The sequence below is a fragment of the Rhineura floridana genome, chromosome 10 (assembly GCF_030035675.1).
Source record: "Rhineura floridana isolate rRhiFlo1 chromosome 10, rRhiFlo1.hap2, whole genome shotgun sequence".
Classification (NCBI taxonomy): Eukaryota; Metazoa; Chordata; class Lepidosauria; order Squamata; family Rhineuridae; genus Rhineura; species Rhineura floridana.
The window spans coordinates 88,203,043-88,219,270 of NC_084489.1; the positions used below are offsets into that span (position 1 = coordinate 88,203,043).

General features: G+C 46.8%; 1 protein-coding gene across 14 annotated transcripts in view; it reads right to left on the reverse strand.

Moving 5' to 3' along the window:
- LOC133365191 (treacle protein-like) overlaps positions 1–3,584 on the reverse strand; it is a 220,437-nt gene extending 216,853 nt beyond the window's left edge. For 6 of the 14 annotated variants that reach the window (XM_061586723.1, XM_061586726.1, XM_061586719.1 and 3 more), the window contains exon 1: positions 3,354–3,583. The gene's annotated coding sequence lies outside the window, so the exon portion shown is untranslated. Of the gene's footprint in view, positions 1–3,353 lie in introns of all 14 variants that reach the window. The other 8 variants (XM_061586716.1, XM_061586720.1, XM_061586712.1 and 5 more) reach the window with 3 other exon arrangements.
- Positions 3,585–16,228: the final 12,644 nt, after the last annotated feature.

A 16,228-nucleotide genomic window follows, 5' to 3' on the forward strand; every position in this document is an offset into this window, starting at 1 on the left:
AAGAACTGGCCAGGAAGAGATTTTTCTTTCTTGCATCTGTGGCCCAGCACAAATTATGCCATAATTAGCGTGTTTCAATTAGGTTCTGGTCCTTTCACTCCATATGAATTCTGGATTTTAAGCAATTCTTCTCCAAAATGGAGATCTCTGTGTTATGCAGTGAGGGGAGGAACAGCCATTAACGCATGGTCAGCAAGAGGACAGCTGGAAGATAAAGCATTAACAGCGATGCAGAAGCATTAAGAACCATGGAGCAGATCAGAGTATGCAAGTTTCAGGGTCCAGGGCCCTGAGGACAGCAGCACCCTGAAGACCATCCACCTCAGCGGTACCACAGCACTCAGCCGTTTTTACTGCTTCAGACAAAGACAGCTACTCTTCTGGATTTTTAATTTTGAGAAACTCTCTAATGAAAAGTGAATGTGGCAATGACAAAGCAGTCAGGCAGGCTTGGTATGCACTTGAAGGGGGGCGGATTTGTTCAGCAGAGCCCCCTTCCTACCCGAGAACAGCAGGGCCCTCTGTCTAAACTTACCCAAGGCAGCATCGCACTCATACCACACTCATTTAATACTTAAAATATGACAACTGTTCCTTCTAAATTGGTGCACCCAGTTTGAAGCTAGGCTTGGTTTATATAAATAGCTTGCCATTCAAATCTCTTGTGCCGATGACTGAGCAGAGTTACCGTACAGGCCGGCCGTGTCTCTGCTGCTGCCGCATCTACACAGCTCGCCACACCCATCCCCTCAAGCAGCGGTTCTGCGATCGCTTATCCTGGCTGCGTTATTGGATTACAGCACAAAATATCCCCTGATGCAATGCAAGAACCATTCCTGTAAAAGCTGGGAAGGAGACCAGCCAGTCATAGCAGCAGAAAAGCAACACCAGATGAGGAACCACGTAACCAGGAAGAAAGAGGCAGAAGCCTCTCCAGCCAGAAGCAGCGATGATGCACCCGAGATGGAAGATTTAACTCAAGATTTCAGGTCTTTGCAGACTTGGAAAAGGCAAGGAAGAGGAAAACCGAGACACTCTGAGAGCACATGGTACACAGCAGCCTCCCCCAGCTGGTACTCTGCAGATATTGTGTACTAGAACTAGCCCCAGCCAACACAGCTGTGCTGCCTGGGACTAATGGGAGCCAGCATATGGAGAGCACCAGGTTGGGGACGCCTGCTCTAAATCTTCAGATTTTATGCCTTCTCCCCCAGCAGTTCCCACTTCCTCTGGAATGACATCACTCAGGCATCTTCCAAAGACAGATGTCACCCTAATTTAGACAAGATGTTCCTCCAACCGCCCCTTTCTGCATGCTTCCTGGTGCTTCTATTAGCACCTATCATTATTACAGCCCATCCCAACCTTTCCCAACCTTACACCACAAGAAGGCTGCTAATTAGCTAGCAAATCAACACACACACACACACACACACTTTGAACATTCTTGTTCCCTGTAGTTTTGCAAAATGCCTCCCACCTTACAGAACTGCACCCAAAAAATAGTAATTGACATTGCCACCCTGGGCTCCTGCTGGGAGGAAGGGTGGGATATAAATCAAATAATAATAATCATAATTTTAATGACAAGTAAACAGAAGCTCTGGAATATTACGAAACAAAGAGAAGAAGAGACAACAAGTTTATGAAACAGCCTTAAACGCAATTCTGAACACATAAGAAAGAAATGAAGTTGGTATGCTTTGGATGAGAGACTCAAAAAGAAAAATGCTTGGAAGAGTAAAATATCCCACCTAGAATGCACAGCACATTTAATGAAGGGCCCCTACTGCAGTTACGCACTTAACGTCTGATATCATTTTACTCCAGATTCTCACAACATGACAACCAGCATTACACACACTGGGATTCAGCCCTGGCACCCAGGATAAGGAAAAGGGCAACAGAAAAGACTGGCAAGGCTATCATGTTTCCAGGAGCCTCTGAAACACTATTAGTTTTGGAGAAAGCTGTAAACAGGACTTCTGGCTCGATTCTGCCACGGGGGGGGGGTGAAAAATGCGTAAGATGCATAATGCATAAGCCCCCACTCCCCTGCTCCAAGCAATAGCCCATCATGTTGCAAGCATTCTCTCTCCCAGGGATCACTCACATGCGCGCACACACACACAAAACTGGGTACTTTCCAACTAGCACTGCAGACAGTCCACACCCACCCAGAGCTAACAAGCGGCTTGCTGGACAATCCCATCCCGTCCTCCTGCGCGCGCGCGCACACACACGCCTCAGGAGGGGAGAGTGTTCTTGCACTGGGGGCTTCCCCCAGGCACCTGGTTGGCCACTATGAGAACAGGATGCTGGACTAGATGGGCCACTGGCCTGATCCAGCAGGCTCTTCTTATGTTCTTATGTTCTCTCCACTCACCCACACTGATGTGCACTTCCTCTGGGCAGCCCTTGCCCTGCCCTCCCCTCAAAACACACACACAGCACATCCTATTTCCTGTGTCCCACCCACTAGGACTCCCCAGCTCCCACTCCTCAGTTCTCCCAGCCAACCCCTCCCCAAAGGCAGGCTCGGCCCTTCCCGCTGATATACGCCCACCGTCCAGCAGAAAGCCTCAGGGTGGGCTCCGCCACGACCACCACCCGACTAAGGTGCACCTCCCGCATGCCTGGCAAGTCCTCAGCCAGGGACATGCTCAGCCAGGGACATGCTCAGCCCTCCCCGCCGTGGCCTGCTTGTTCCGTGGCGGCTGCAGCCCTCAGATCAGGGACCCAGCCTGGCCTGCAGGGGAGCAATACCCCTTTCTCATCCATTGCAGCTCCAGAGTGCTGCTACTCCCAGTCCCCCAAGCTGCCCCACAATTTCACTCCCCACATGGCATGAAGCTGTCCAGCAGGCAGATTCCTAGCTCTGGGTGGGAGCCTAAAGAGGATTTCCCCCTCCCCCCCAACCATCCATCCATCCATCCATCCTCAAGTCCCGACAGTCTTCCACTGACCTTCCCCAGGCACTCCTGCCCACCCTCAGGGAAGGGAACCCCCCATTAACCCCTCCCTGTCCCTCCATTAACCGCTCCCTTCCCCTCCTAAACCCCAACCCTCTCCATAGCCCCCTTAGGGGCACCTCCACTTAACCCCTTCCTATCCCCCCTTAGGTCACCCCACTTAACCCCTTCCTGCCGCCATAAGGGCACCCCCACTTAACCCCTTCCTACCCCCCAAGGGCACCCCCACTTAACCCCTTCCTCCCCTGCCTCTCAACATCCCCTCAAGGGACCCGCCCCAATTAACCCCTTCAAAACTCCTTCCCTAAAAGCCTCCTTTTCTCCCTCTTGCAATCCCTCCCCCAAAATCAAATAACCTTCTCCTCCCTCCCCCCCCCTTACCAAGTTGGCGGGCGGGGGGGTCCGAGGCGAAGGGAGGGGAGCCGCCGCCCGGCGAGTGTCCCTCCTGAATGCCGAGCCCGGCTGGGAGGAGGCGAGAAGGAAGAAGGCGGAGCCGAGGTGGGAGGGAGAGGAGCGGTGGCTGCCGCCTCAGGCCTCGCCTACGTGCCGGCCTAGCTTGCTCGCTGAGGGGCGGGGAGGGGCCTCCGGACTCGGCCAATCGCCGCCCGAGATCTCTCCCCTGCGACCAATGGCAGCGAGCGCGGGACGGGGGAGGCGGGGACGTGGCTGCGGGCGGCAAAAGGAGAGAGAAAAAAGAAGCGGCCAGCAAGTTTGGTCGACACGCAGGAGAAGGAAATAAGGGCGGGGCCGCCTCTTCCTCGCTGGGACTGAGGGGGGGGGGGGAGGCCCGAGGCGGCGGGGATGGGCCGAAGGGGAGTTTTGGGGTCGGTGTCCAACAAAACAGCAGCCTGATTAGTATTATTTGGGGAGAATTAAAAAAAAAAGGAAGATGCTGTCAACAGCCCAGCATATGTCCCGCCCCTCCCAGCCGAAGCGGAGCCGGGTTGCCGGCCCTTTTCCCGGCCGCTCGCCTGCTTAAGAGCAGAGGTGGATAGGTCCGCATAGGATCAAGCCGCCCCCCCCCTTCAGCTAGACTTACTCCCCCGGCGAATGTGCAAATTGGGGGTAGGGAAACTTTTTTGCAGCCCGAGGGCCACATTCCCTCCTGCGCAACATGTCAGGGGCCGCACGCCAGTGCTGGGCGGGGCCAGAGACAAAAGTGGGCGGAGCAAGAAATACAATTTTGTTGTTTTTTAAAAAACTTTTTCTAGGAGGGTAGTTTTTACATACACTCATCTACCCACCCAGCAAGCAAGAAGCATGGACAGAGTTCAAGAAGCAGAGCCAGTGATGGGGAGAGTGCCCAAGGCCAGATGCAGAAGCCAACATTTGCCCCTTCCAGGGCCTGAGGTCCACCACCACCCATAACAGCTGCAGCACTGGGGGACTGGAGGAGACCTGCCCAGGGAGTGAGTACCTGAGCATCTGGGTCAGGGCTGGCGCCAAAGGACAGCCAGGTCAGGCCATGGTCGAGGGCCCCTAATGGGCCCCTCGTTAGGGTGGGAGAGTAGTGCTCCCTGGCTGCAGATCACAGGCAGGAGCTTCCAGGCCGCCCACCCATTTGATCGCTCCACCTATCTCCTGTTTTTGCTACTGGGTGCTGTGCACACCAGGCTACCATCAACCAAGATGGCAGCAGAGGCTTCTTTAAGGGGCTGATGCCCCTACTGCCATCTTGGTTGATGGCAGACATGTGTGCGCATGTAACATACCACGTGCCATCAACCAAGATGGGGGCGGGGGCATCAGCCCCTTAGAGAAGCCTGCATCGCCATCTTGGTTGATGGCAGCCCAGTACACGCAGCAGGAAAGGCAGGACAGAGGTAGGTATAACAGGCAGGAGCTGTGCACCCAGGACAGGCTTGTGCCCAAGGGCCCAGTCATGCCTGGCACTGTCCCTGATCTGGGTGCTTGCTTGCTTGTTGCTCGCTTGCTCAGCTGGGTTGCTGTCTCTCAAGACAGCTGAAGTCCCTGGTAAGTGCTGCAAGGACTGGGACCCCCTGCCTGACCCTGATTCTTGAGAGAGGCTGCAGTCAATCTTGCAGCCTCTTCAATCAGTTCCTGGCTGGGTCAGGGGGCATAAAAGCTCTGCTAGCCGTGGGTGAGGGCTTCCTGCAGATAACCATCTTATCAGGAGGTCTGTTCCGCACAACATAGGAAATGACTTTTAGTGTTGTGGCACCTACCCTCTGAAATTCTCTCCCCTTAAATATTAAGCACAGCTGGTATAGCCCAGTGGGGAGGAGAGCCTGGCTGGGAGTCCAGAGTCTGTGAGTTCAAGTCCCTGCTCATATCTCCTGTGTCAAGAGCCAGCTAAAGATCACCCCACAGGGAGTGGCTCAGGGGTTATGTGCCCTGCCACCTGTGCAGCCGTGGGCAAGTTGCATAGCCCCAAGGAGCCCAGTTGCCCCCCAGCTGGCAGTTGCGGACAAGGAAGGGGCTGGCTTGTACAGCTGTGGCAAGCTGAGCAGGCCCTAGCCAGCTAGGGAGGATTAGCCTCAGAGGGAGACAATGGTAAACCCCCTCTGAATACCGCTCACCATGAAAACCCTATTTATAGGGTATCCATAAATCGGGATCGACTTGAAGGCAGTGCATTTCTATTTCAAATATTAGACAAAGATGTATCACTGAACACTAAGGTCAGGATTATTCAGACCTTGGTATTCCTGATCTCTGTGTATGGATGTGAAAGTTGGACAGTGAAAAATGCAGGTAAGAGAAAAATCAACTCATTTGAAATGTGGCGTTGGAGGAGAGCTTTGCGCATACCATGGACTGTGAAAAAGACAAGGTGTCAGAAAAAATTAAACCAGAACTATCACTAGAAGCTAAAATGATGAAACTGAGGTTATCATACTTTGGACACATAATGAGAAGACATGATTCACTAGAAAAGACAATCATGCTGGGAAAAACAAAAGGGAGTAGAAAAAGAGGAAGGCCAAACAAGAGGTGGATTGATTCCATAAAGGAAGTCACAGACCTGAACTTACGAGATCTGAAGAGAGTGGTTTATAACAGATGCTATTGGAGGTCGCTCATTCATAGGGTTGCCATAAGTTTCAACAAGCCTTTTAAACAGAGACCTTATACCCGTCTGTGTCTGGGTTTGAATTGTTTTTTAAATGTTTTAAAACCTTTTTTCAATATGTTTTTAAAGTTTTTAAAACAATTTTAAAGATGTTTTGTTTTAATATATTTTAAAGTCTGTTTTTACATTTTAAATTGTTTTTAATGCTTTTGTATGCCTCCGTGGGCCCCTACTGGGAGGAAGGGCAGGATATAAATCAAGTAATAATAAAATAAATACAGTAGGGCCCCGCTTATACAGCGGGTTAGGGACCAGGCCCCCGCCGTAAAGTGGAAATTGCCGTAAAGCGGAACCCATTGACTATAATGGGCCGCGTTGTGCAAAAATTACACGAAAATGTCACAAAATGCCATAAAATCGCAAAATCGGCTTTAAAACGGGGAATTTCCCCTAATTGAGAGCCACCGCATCAGCGGAACACCGCAAAACGGCGCGCCGGTAAGCAGGGCCCTACTGTAACAACATATTCCAGTGGTAGCATTAGGCTTGGTGTTTTTTCTCCTTATGATTCTAGACCAGGTGTGGGGAACCTTTGGCCCTCCAGATGTTGCTGAACTACAACTCCCATCATCCCTGGGCATTGGCCATGCTGGATGGGGCTGATGGGAGTTGTAGTTCAGCAACATCTGGAGGGCCAAAGGTTCCCCACATCTGGTCTAGACCTTACCACCTCCCATCCCAGCATAGGATTCTTAAACTGGGAATCACAAGAACTTAGCCTCAATGTTTGGGGTTAAGCCATGCAATCTGCATAATAAGTTAACCAAAAAAATGTGCCTTTAAGCATATGTGGAGTACCTTGCCCTTATCACTGAAAAAGCATAACTTCTTGCGGTGCTCCTGGAATTAGGGGGAAAAGCTTCCAGCCAGTTTAGAGGGCTTGCAGGCCCCTATGCCCCCCCCAAAAAAACTTTCTGAGAAATTAAGCGCTGTCCACGGCCTGCTATGATGCAGCAAACGAAGCCAGCGCTCGATTCAGAGCCTGACAGAGGGCTGTAGCTGTGTCATTTTGAGTCACCCTTTATAAATATGGCAACAGCTGATTAAATAAGGAGCAGGATAGACAGTGGATGCGCTGTCCTATAGGATATTCTCTGTCCTTTAGCTGGTCTGCTGTTCAGCTGATTTCTGCCTGGAGACGATTAAGGGATTTGCGTCTTCTCAAAGAGGCGTGAGTGGGTGTTGGTTTGTGCATTCCTCTCTCTGGGGTCCCTCATGCCCTGCAACCAGCGAGCACAATTGGTCCTTTCTCCCCCCCCCCCCCAACAACAAAAGGTGGTTAGCATATGAAACCGGGGGATCAGGAAGAGGGAAAACCAAAATGCTAGAAAAATAAGTATCTATTTGTAAGGTGTTTGCATCGGTGAAAGCAGTTTGCTTATTGGAAGATACTTCTTGCCAGCCTTTATTCCCCTGATGAAGGCGTAAATATACATAGGCTGAAACGCGTTGGGCTTGGATTACAAATATATACTTATTGTTCTAGCATTTTGGTTTTCCCTCTTCCTATTCCCCCCTTTCTCCCACCGACCCACCCACAGTTCCAGCAAGCACTTCCAAACCACCTTGCCACTTTCCCTCTGTGTTCGAGAGTTGACCCTCGGCTACTGTGTTGAGCGCTGTGGAGGCAAATGAGAAGCTGGAGGGCTTTGCTTTTCAGGGTCGCTAATTTCTAGGATCAAGTACCAGGCCTGACTGGAAGCCACAGTTCCCAGTTCCTGAATGGGTGGAGTGGCGCGGGCAGTGGTTATGTGGTAGTGAGGGAAATACATTCTGCAAATGTTCAGATGCGCTCCTTTGTTACTTCACATGTGCTGGTCTTAAATAGTCTAAGTAATAAGCTGAGAAGCGAACTGGGCTCGTAGCAAAGCATCACATGATCATGGCACGGCATAGCAAATTTACAGAGCAAACAGATCAGCGCTAACTGCTTTGCACGCAGATAGCCAGGGGGTTACTGCTGCTCACTGGGCCCAATCCAAAGCAGCTTTTAGCAGCACCAAAGCCCATTAATAAAAATGTGCACATAGACAGTGCCGATTTAGGCTCATCTGAATAACTAATGCAGGCAGCTGAACCCAAAATCATCTTATTTGGGTATCCAGGTTTTGTTATTTCGCCAAAGAATACACCAAGCTGCTGTGGTTGGCAATGCCAGGTGAAGGACTTAGAATCATAGAATCATAGAGTTGGAAGGGGCCTTGTAGGCCATCAAGTCCAACCCCCTGCTCACGGCAGGAAATCCACAGCTAGAGCATCTCCCGCAGACAGCCGTCCAGCCTCTGCTTGAAGACATCCAGCGAAGGGGATCCCACCACCTCCCTAGGCAGTCGGTTCCATTGCCGAACTGCCCTTACTGCCAGGAAGTTCCTTCTAATGTCCAATCTGAATCTACGCTCCTGCAACTTAAAACCATTAGACCTAGTCCTACCCTCTGGGGCAGCAGTGAACAAATCTGTACCCTCCTCTATGTGACAGCCCTTCAGGTACTTAAAGAGTGCAATCATGTCACCCCTCAGCCTTCTCTTCACCAGACTGAACATGCCAAGTTCCTTCAACCTTTCCTCATAAGACTTGTTCTCCATACCGGCTATCATCCTCATCGCCCTCTTCTGAACCCGCTCTAACTTGTCTATATCTTTCTTAAAATGAGGCGCCCAGAACTGAACGCAGTATTCCAGATGAGGCCTGACCAATGCAGAATATAGTGGGACTATTACTTCCCTCGACCTGGAAACTATAGCTCTGTTTATGCATCCCAAAACCGCGTTTGCCTTTTTTGCCGCAGCATCACACTGCTGGGTCATGTTCAACTTACGATCCACTACAATTCCAAGGTCCTTCTCACACGCACTACTGCTAAGCCAGGTATTTCCCATCCTGTACCCGTGCATTTTGTTTTTGTGGCCTAAATGCAGAATCCTCCATTTGTCTTTATTGAATGTCATTTTATTAATTTCAGCCCAATTTTCTAGTCTATCCAGGTCCCTTTGGATTTTATTGCTGTCTTCCATTGTGTTAGCTATCCCTCCCAGTTTCGTATCATCCACAAACTTCATAAGGCTTCCCTCCACCCCATCATCTAAGTCATTGATAAAAATGTTGAAGAGTATCGGCCCCAGGACAGAACCCTGTGGCACTTCACTCGAGACCTCCTTCCAGTCCGAAGCAGAGCCACCGACGACCACTCTTTGAGTACGGTTTTCCAACCAGTTGTGAATCCACCTGACAGTATTTCCATCTAGTCCGCATTTGTCTAGTTTGCTAATCAAAAGGTCGTGGGGGACTTTGTCAAACGCCTTGCTGAAATCTAGATAGATGACATCTACAGCATTTCCACCATCTACTAGGCTAGTGACCCAATCAAAAAAAGAGATGAGATTAGTTTGACAGGATTTTTTCTTGACAAACCCATGCTGGCTCCTTCTAATCATAGCATTGTCATCTAGATAGTTGCCAATGGACTCTTTTATTATCCGTTCTAATATCTTTCCCGGTATTGAAGTCAGACTGACCGGCCTGTAATTCCCCGGATCTTCTTTTTTACCCTTTTTAAAGAGTGGGATGACGTTTGCCCGTCTCCAATCCTCCGGCACCTCTCCCGTTCTCCAGGATTTCTCAAAGATGATGGCAAGAGGTTCCGAGAGTACATCCGCAAGTTCCTTCAATACTCTGGGATGCAGTTCATCAGGCCCTGGAGATTTGAACTCATTTAGGTTAACTAGGTATTTCCTGACTATCTCCTTATCAATCTCGAACTGCAGTCCCGACCCCTTACTGAGATTGCTACCGATGCAAGGTTACACACTGTTCCCTTTTTGGGAGAAAACGGAGGCAAAATAGGCGTTGAGCAGTTCTGCTTTTTCCTCGTTATCTGTCAACATTTTGCCATCCTCACTGAGCAGCAGTCCCACCGTTTCCTTGGTCTTTCTCTTGCTTCGAACGTATCTGAAAAACCCCTTTTTGTTGTTCCTCGCTTCCCTCGCCAGCCTCAGCTCATTCTGGGTTTTAGCTTTCCTTACGCTATTCCTGCAAGCCCGAGCCGCTCGTTGGTACTCTTCCTTGGTGATGCGTCCTTCCTTGCATTCTTCATACAGTGTTGTTCGATCTACACTGGCTTCCAGTTGTTTTCCGGGCCCAATTCAAGGTGTTGGTATTAACCTTTAAATCCCTATACGGTCTCGGCCCAGTTTATCTAAAGGAGCGCCTACAACGCCCCCAATCATGCCGCCTAACAAGATCAGCCACACAAGGCCTTCTCTCAGTCCCGCCGACCAAAGCAGCTAGATTGGCGGGTACTAGAGAGAGGGCCTTTTCAGTGGCGGCCCCCACCCTCTGGAACTCCCTCCCACAAGATCTTCGGCACATCTCTTCCCTGAATATGTTCCACAAGGCCTTAAAGACCTGGCTCTTTCAACAGGCTTTTGGGATTTCTGGGGAAGCTTAATATTTTTGTTTACATGCCTCCTACTATGTATTGTTTGTTTTATAATTTATACTATTACACTGTATTTTTTGTATTGTATTTTGCTATATTTATTGTATGTACGTCGCCTAGAGTGGCCACCCACCAGATAGGCGACACATAAATTAAATTTATTATTATTATTATTATTATTATTACATGCTCTTTTTTACTTTTACCTCCTCCACCAGTCTTCCGTGTAGCCACATTGGCTTTTTGCGATGTCTTCCGTTTTTCTTCCTCTTTGTAATTGTTAGCGATTGCGCTTTTTGTAATACGTTCTTCATGAACTCCCACACTTCTTGGGCTCCTTTTTTCTTTAGTCTATCTAGCCACGGGATCCTACCCATCATTTCCCCTTCACCTTCCAAGACTTCACCTTCCAAGATCAGACAAGATCCTCCTTCAGACTTTGAAGACCTGCATCTGAGGAGGGACCTTTAATGTGGGATAGAGCTCCTGCTTTTCATGCCAAAAAAAAGAAAAAGAGGGAGCATTATAGGAGTTATAGGCCAATAATATCACAGGTTCACATCTGGATTTTTGAACCCTCCTGTAGTAGAAGCCTAAGCTAGCTTCCTGTCTCCTGCCCTTCTAAACTAATAGCACAATCCTGGGCATGTTTATGTTCTTTTTTTAAAAAGAATGTTTTTAAAGTTGTTTTGTTTTAATGTACTGTATTTTAAGGTCTGTTTTTATGATGTTTTAAAGTGTTTTTACTGCTTTTATTTGCCGCCCTGGGCTCCTGCTGGGAGGAAGAGCGGGTTATAAATTAAATAATAAATAAATAATAGAATAAACTCCAAGTATGTTCAATGGTTTTCCCTAGCCCAGCCTTCCCCAACCTGGTGCCTTCCAGCTGTTTTGGAGTACAACTCCCATCAGCCCCAGTGGGCTGCTGTGGTCCTTAAAAATGTAAATGTACTACCTTCCAGTCGATTCCAACTTATGGCGACCCTATGAATAGAGTTTTCATGAGGCTGAGAGGCAATGACTGGCCTTAATGGTACCCTTAACCATGCACTAACACCCTTTGCACATTAACAGTCTCCTTCTCCTTTGCATTTAGAGCCTGGGCATCTGGAAGGTAAAGTAATGTTAGTTTGCCTTAAAGAAACGGGCACTTTTGACACACACAACACAGGAGGTACCACAGTTGCATCCCCTGGGCAAATATGTCAGTTCTGGTATATCTCCATCTCTCATTTTGTCAATCTCAAGTCCAGTTCTTCCCATTTCCACTTCAGTTGTGCAATTTGCAGTTTAAAAAATGCTCATGAACATTCATTAGCATTTTCGTGTAAATTTCTGCTGCTGAACATGCTTCAATGGGTCCACGAACTGGGCACAAAGAAATCAATTTCCAATTCAATAAAAGAAATTGCATTTATTTACTTATTTATGGGAGTCCATAGCTTTCATCAGATTCTCAACGGAATCCGCAACCGAAAAAAGGTTAATAACCACCGTACAATGTCCCCAAAGAGGCCCTTTCCTTCTTTCAATGCAGAGGCTTCCTCCTTGCTCTCAGGCCATTTAGATGTTTTGCAGCTGGTGCTCTCCATAACCTGATACCGTGACTCAGCTTCTAACTCTCTCGATGAGCAGGGCTGGTCCTGCCAAGATCCAGGATGGAGAGACACTACCAATCCCTCACTGTTCCTTCTTGGAAGCGGTTCAAACCCTGTTCGCGATAATCTCGTTCTGCAGCAGCAAGGGCCAAAAGGCATCTTGCGAAGAAAGAGCACAGGCCACTCGAGAGGATGCTGCAAAACCACAGCTTCTCTCTGACAAACACAAGAAGGAAGAGAGAAAATGCTTAAGCAGCGGTTACAGGAGCTTTGTGGTTCCAGCTGAACAGGAATCGGACCAATTATTTTTTTTTAACTACAGTTAAAAAGCAGCTTGGTTGGTTTCAGACTGTGGTCCAGGGATGGGCCAATATGTCAGTTCTGGTATATCTCCATTTCTCATTTTGACAATCTCAAGTCCAGTTCTTCCCTTTCCACTTCAGCTGTGCAATATGCAGTTTAAAAAATGCTCATCATCATTTTTGTGTGAATTTATTCTGCTTAACATGCTTCAGTGGGTCCACGAACTGGGCACAAAGAAATCAATTTCCAATGCAATAAAACAAATTCAGTCCAGTTCTTCCCATTTCCACTTCAGTTGTGCAATTTACAGTTTAAAAAATGCTCATGAACATTCATTAGCATTTTTGTGCAAATTTCTGCTGCTGAACATGCTTCAATAGGTCTGTGAACCGGGCATAAAGAAATCAATTTCCAATTCAATAAAAGAAATTGCATTTATTTTCTTATTTATGGGAGTCCATAGCTTCCATCAGATTCTCAAAGGGGTCTGCAACCCAAAAAAGGTTAATAACCACTGTACTATACACATATTCATATGCAATTTTGCCTAATATACACATTTCTGCAAAGCAATTTTCCCTAAAATAATGCATATTTGTATGTTATTTGCACTACTATATGCATCCGTATCTGCACACTACTGTAGAACACACATTTTTGTATACATTACTTGGCTGGAGAAACTGCACTGCAAAATTTGGATAAATGCAGATTTCAAAGGATGGCTGTTGTATTAGCCCCAGCTGTGGGCTGCTTCAAACTGTAAGGATCAGTACCATGGAATCAAGGAGGAAGATTCAAAGGTTTACTCTCAAGGAGACGTTTATTGAGTAATTTAGCGCGCATACCGGCATACCCAATAAATGGAACAGGCTGCAAGGTTCCCACATGGGCACCTGCAGTCTGTATGCTGAGCTGGGCCACAACAGGCTTGCCTACCCAGTGGAACAGACCCAAGGTCTCTCACATAGAGGCGTTAAGGTCTGCACCCTGAGCTCACGGCACAGGCACCTTTTATAGAGAAAATCTTGGCAAGGCATACACAATGATGGAATGCATCATTAGCTATATCTAACATCAAATCGGCACATCTTGACAGGGTACATCATTAATCAGACTAGGCATCAAAGCTGCCCTATGCCTAATAGACAATGACTACTATCTCACTATCTTTGAAGTATCCCCGTCCCTTGATCTGGGGTGTCAAGGCACCTGATGGATCACCCTATTTACGTGAGAGGACACTGGTCTGGTGCCAAAGCACATCTTGACCTCTCTATGCTACTTTTTCCATGGCACGTGCCCTACTGTTGATCAGCACGTGCAGCCCATCCTTGGCAGATGTAGCTCATTAGAGCTAACTGGATCAGTGCCAAGGCTACTGTACATCAAACGGTCCTTTCCCTCCTTACCAGCCTCCTATCACATGTGCTACCGGTTCTCAGCACATGCAGCTTGTTAGTGGCTATCTAGATGAGCTTCAAAGAGGTGTCCTTGAGGCTACATCTAGCCTCCTCATAGATAAGGCCCAGCTGAGGGACATTGACTGTTCCGCAACCTCATCTTCTAACAAACTAGTTCTCTGGCAGGTGTCCAAGCTACAGAAGACAACATTATGAGCTTAACTATTAAATCTTACCCACCTAAAGGCACTTATACATATAAAAGCAATAAGGCAGCCTTGCATAATGGTTATAGCAATCACATACATGCCCCAGGGTATACAGCTGTGTTTCGGTTTGTGTATTTTTGGAAAGTGTGAATTAGACACGTTCGCCTTTAAATGCAAACTGCACCAAATGTCTCCATCTCTACTATGATCTAATGGTTTTGGAAGGGACCCCCTGTTAGATGATACCACCATGTAGTGGCAGATGGTGGCTCCATCAAAACAGGTCATAGTTTCAGTGGTGCAAGCAATGCATGGTGGCAGTGACAGCTGATGGGTTCATGTCAGTGAGGCGGTGGAATCTGCTCTGGGATTTAGTCTGAACTTTTAAGAAGCGCACCTTGGACAGCTCCTTGAAAGTTCAGACTAAAACTCGGGGCGGATTCCACTGCCTTACTGACATGGAGCCACCAACCACCACTGCCACCATGCATTGCTTTACTTACTACAAAATATGGTAAGCCAGCACAGCTGTTTGTGGACCCTCCATCTCATTCTACTCCAGAGTCCTGCTTTGATGGTGCCATTGGTTAAAGTCCTGGAGGTTTAAAACTCTCATTCAGGAGCAGAGCTTTTTTTTTTTTTTTTCAATAATTTTTATTCAGGTTTTCATAAAACATACAAGACAAAATCATAAAACATTCAAAGACAAAAAACAAAATCAAAAATAGTTAAACAAAAAGAAAAAAAGAAAAAAAAAACAAAAAGAAAAAATAAAGAGTAAAATATTGACTTCCCATTTGTCAAAGATCAAATCAGTTATAAGTCTATAATATATAACAATCCTGTCTCTTAAGTCATATTATAAAATCACTTTCCTCCAGTAGTTATCTTACTTAATCATCAAATCTCATAAACATTACTTTATTCTTTCCACAAAAAGTCAAAGAGAGGTTTCAATTCTTTAAGAAATATATCTATCAATTTTTTTTTTCCAGATAAGCATATCGATTAATCCATCTCATTACTAATTATGATAATCTTGTTGTCATAACCATAGTCAAAATAAACATTTCAATTAATCCATCACATCGGAATCTGTTAGGTTCAGTAATTTCAGTAGCCATTGTTCTATTATCCCTATTAGTTCCATTTTCCATCTTCCATCTTCAGTAGTCTTGTTAAGTCCAGTAATTTCAGTATCCAATCTTCCATTATCAGTATTCCATAATAATCTTGCTGTCAAAGCCATAGTCATATAGTAAGAGTCTGATGGGAATTACCTCTATCCCAAATATTTTCTTGCCATCCATTCTAAATAGGTTGCTGAAATACTGCTGTAAAATCATATCTCTGTTCTTTTTTTCAAAATACACTGGGTCATCTCTTGAAAGTTTTTCCATTGTCACATGGCTGCAGTTAATTCCATAGATTTTCTCTATATTGGGCTCCATCACATCATTCCAGTCCAGAAGATTATCCATGCCATTGATAACTTTATCTCTAGAATCTTCATTAATTTCTTCAGAGATAACATTGAGTTCCAAACAATAGATTTTATTTCTAAAGTCCATAGACTCCAAATCTTGTTCCTGTTCCACGTTTGTTCCAATCTCCGGGATCTCCTCTCTCACAGGGACCCCTGTTCCAGTCTCCAGGGTCTCCTCTCTCACAGGGACCCCTGTTTCAGTCTCCAGGGTCTCCTCTCTCACAAGGACCCCTATGTCTTTAATCTCCTGTGTCTATTCAGGAGCAGAGCTTGAAATTAAAGGAAATGTTCCAATCCAAAAGAGGAGGAACATTTCTGGAGAGATCAGGTTATACCTTCCACAACCCCAAAAAACACCCCCCCAATATCTCCATAGGAAAATGTTTTTTTTAAAAAAGCAAACAGAGCAACACTTAGGAAGATAATAAAAAATAAACTAGTTTGCAAGACCCTTTACTCTTTAACGTGGGTGAGCTTCATTAGGCAACCAAACTCTGTTTTATGGTGGTTTCCCCCAAATAATTTCAGGAGCTGTACTTTTGTGAGGATCCTGACATTTCTCTAATAGGCATCCCAAGCTGCCACTTCCTCCTGAGAACTACAGTCCCCAGGGTTCCTGGGGCAGTGGGATGCAAACTTTTGGAATGAGACATGATGGTTAACCCACTATAGCATGATAAGGAGGATGGTTCCCAGCTGTATAAAGATCAAGGTTTACAGCTAGT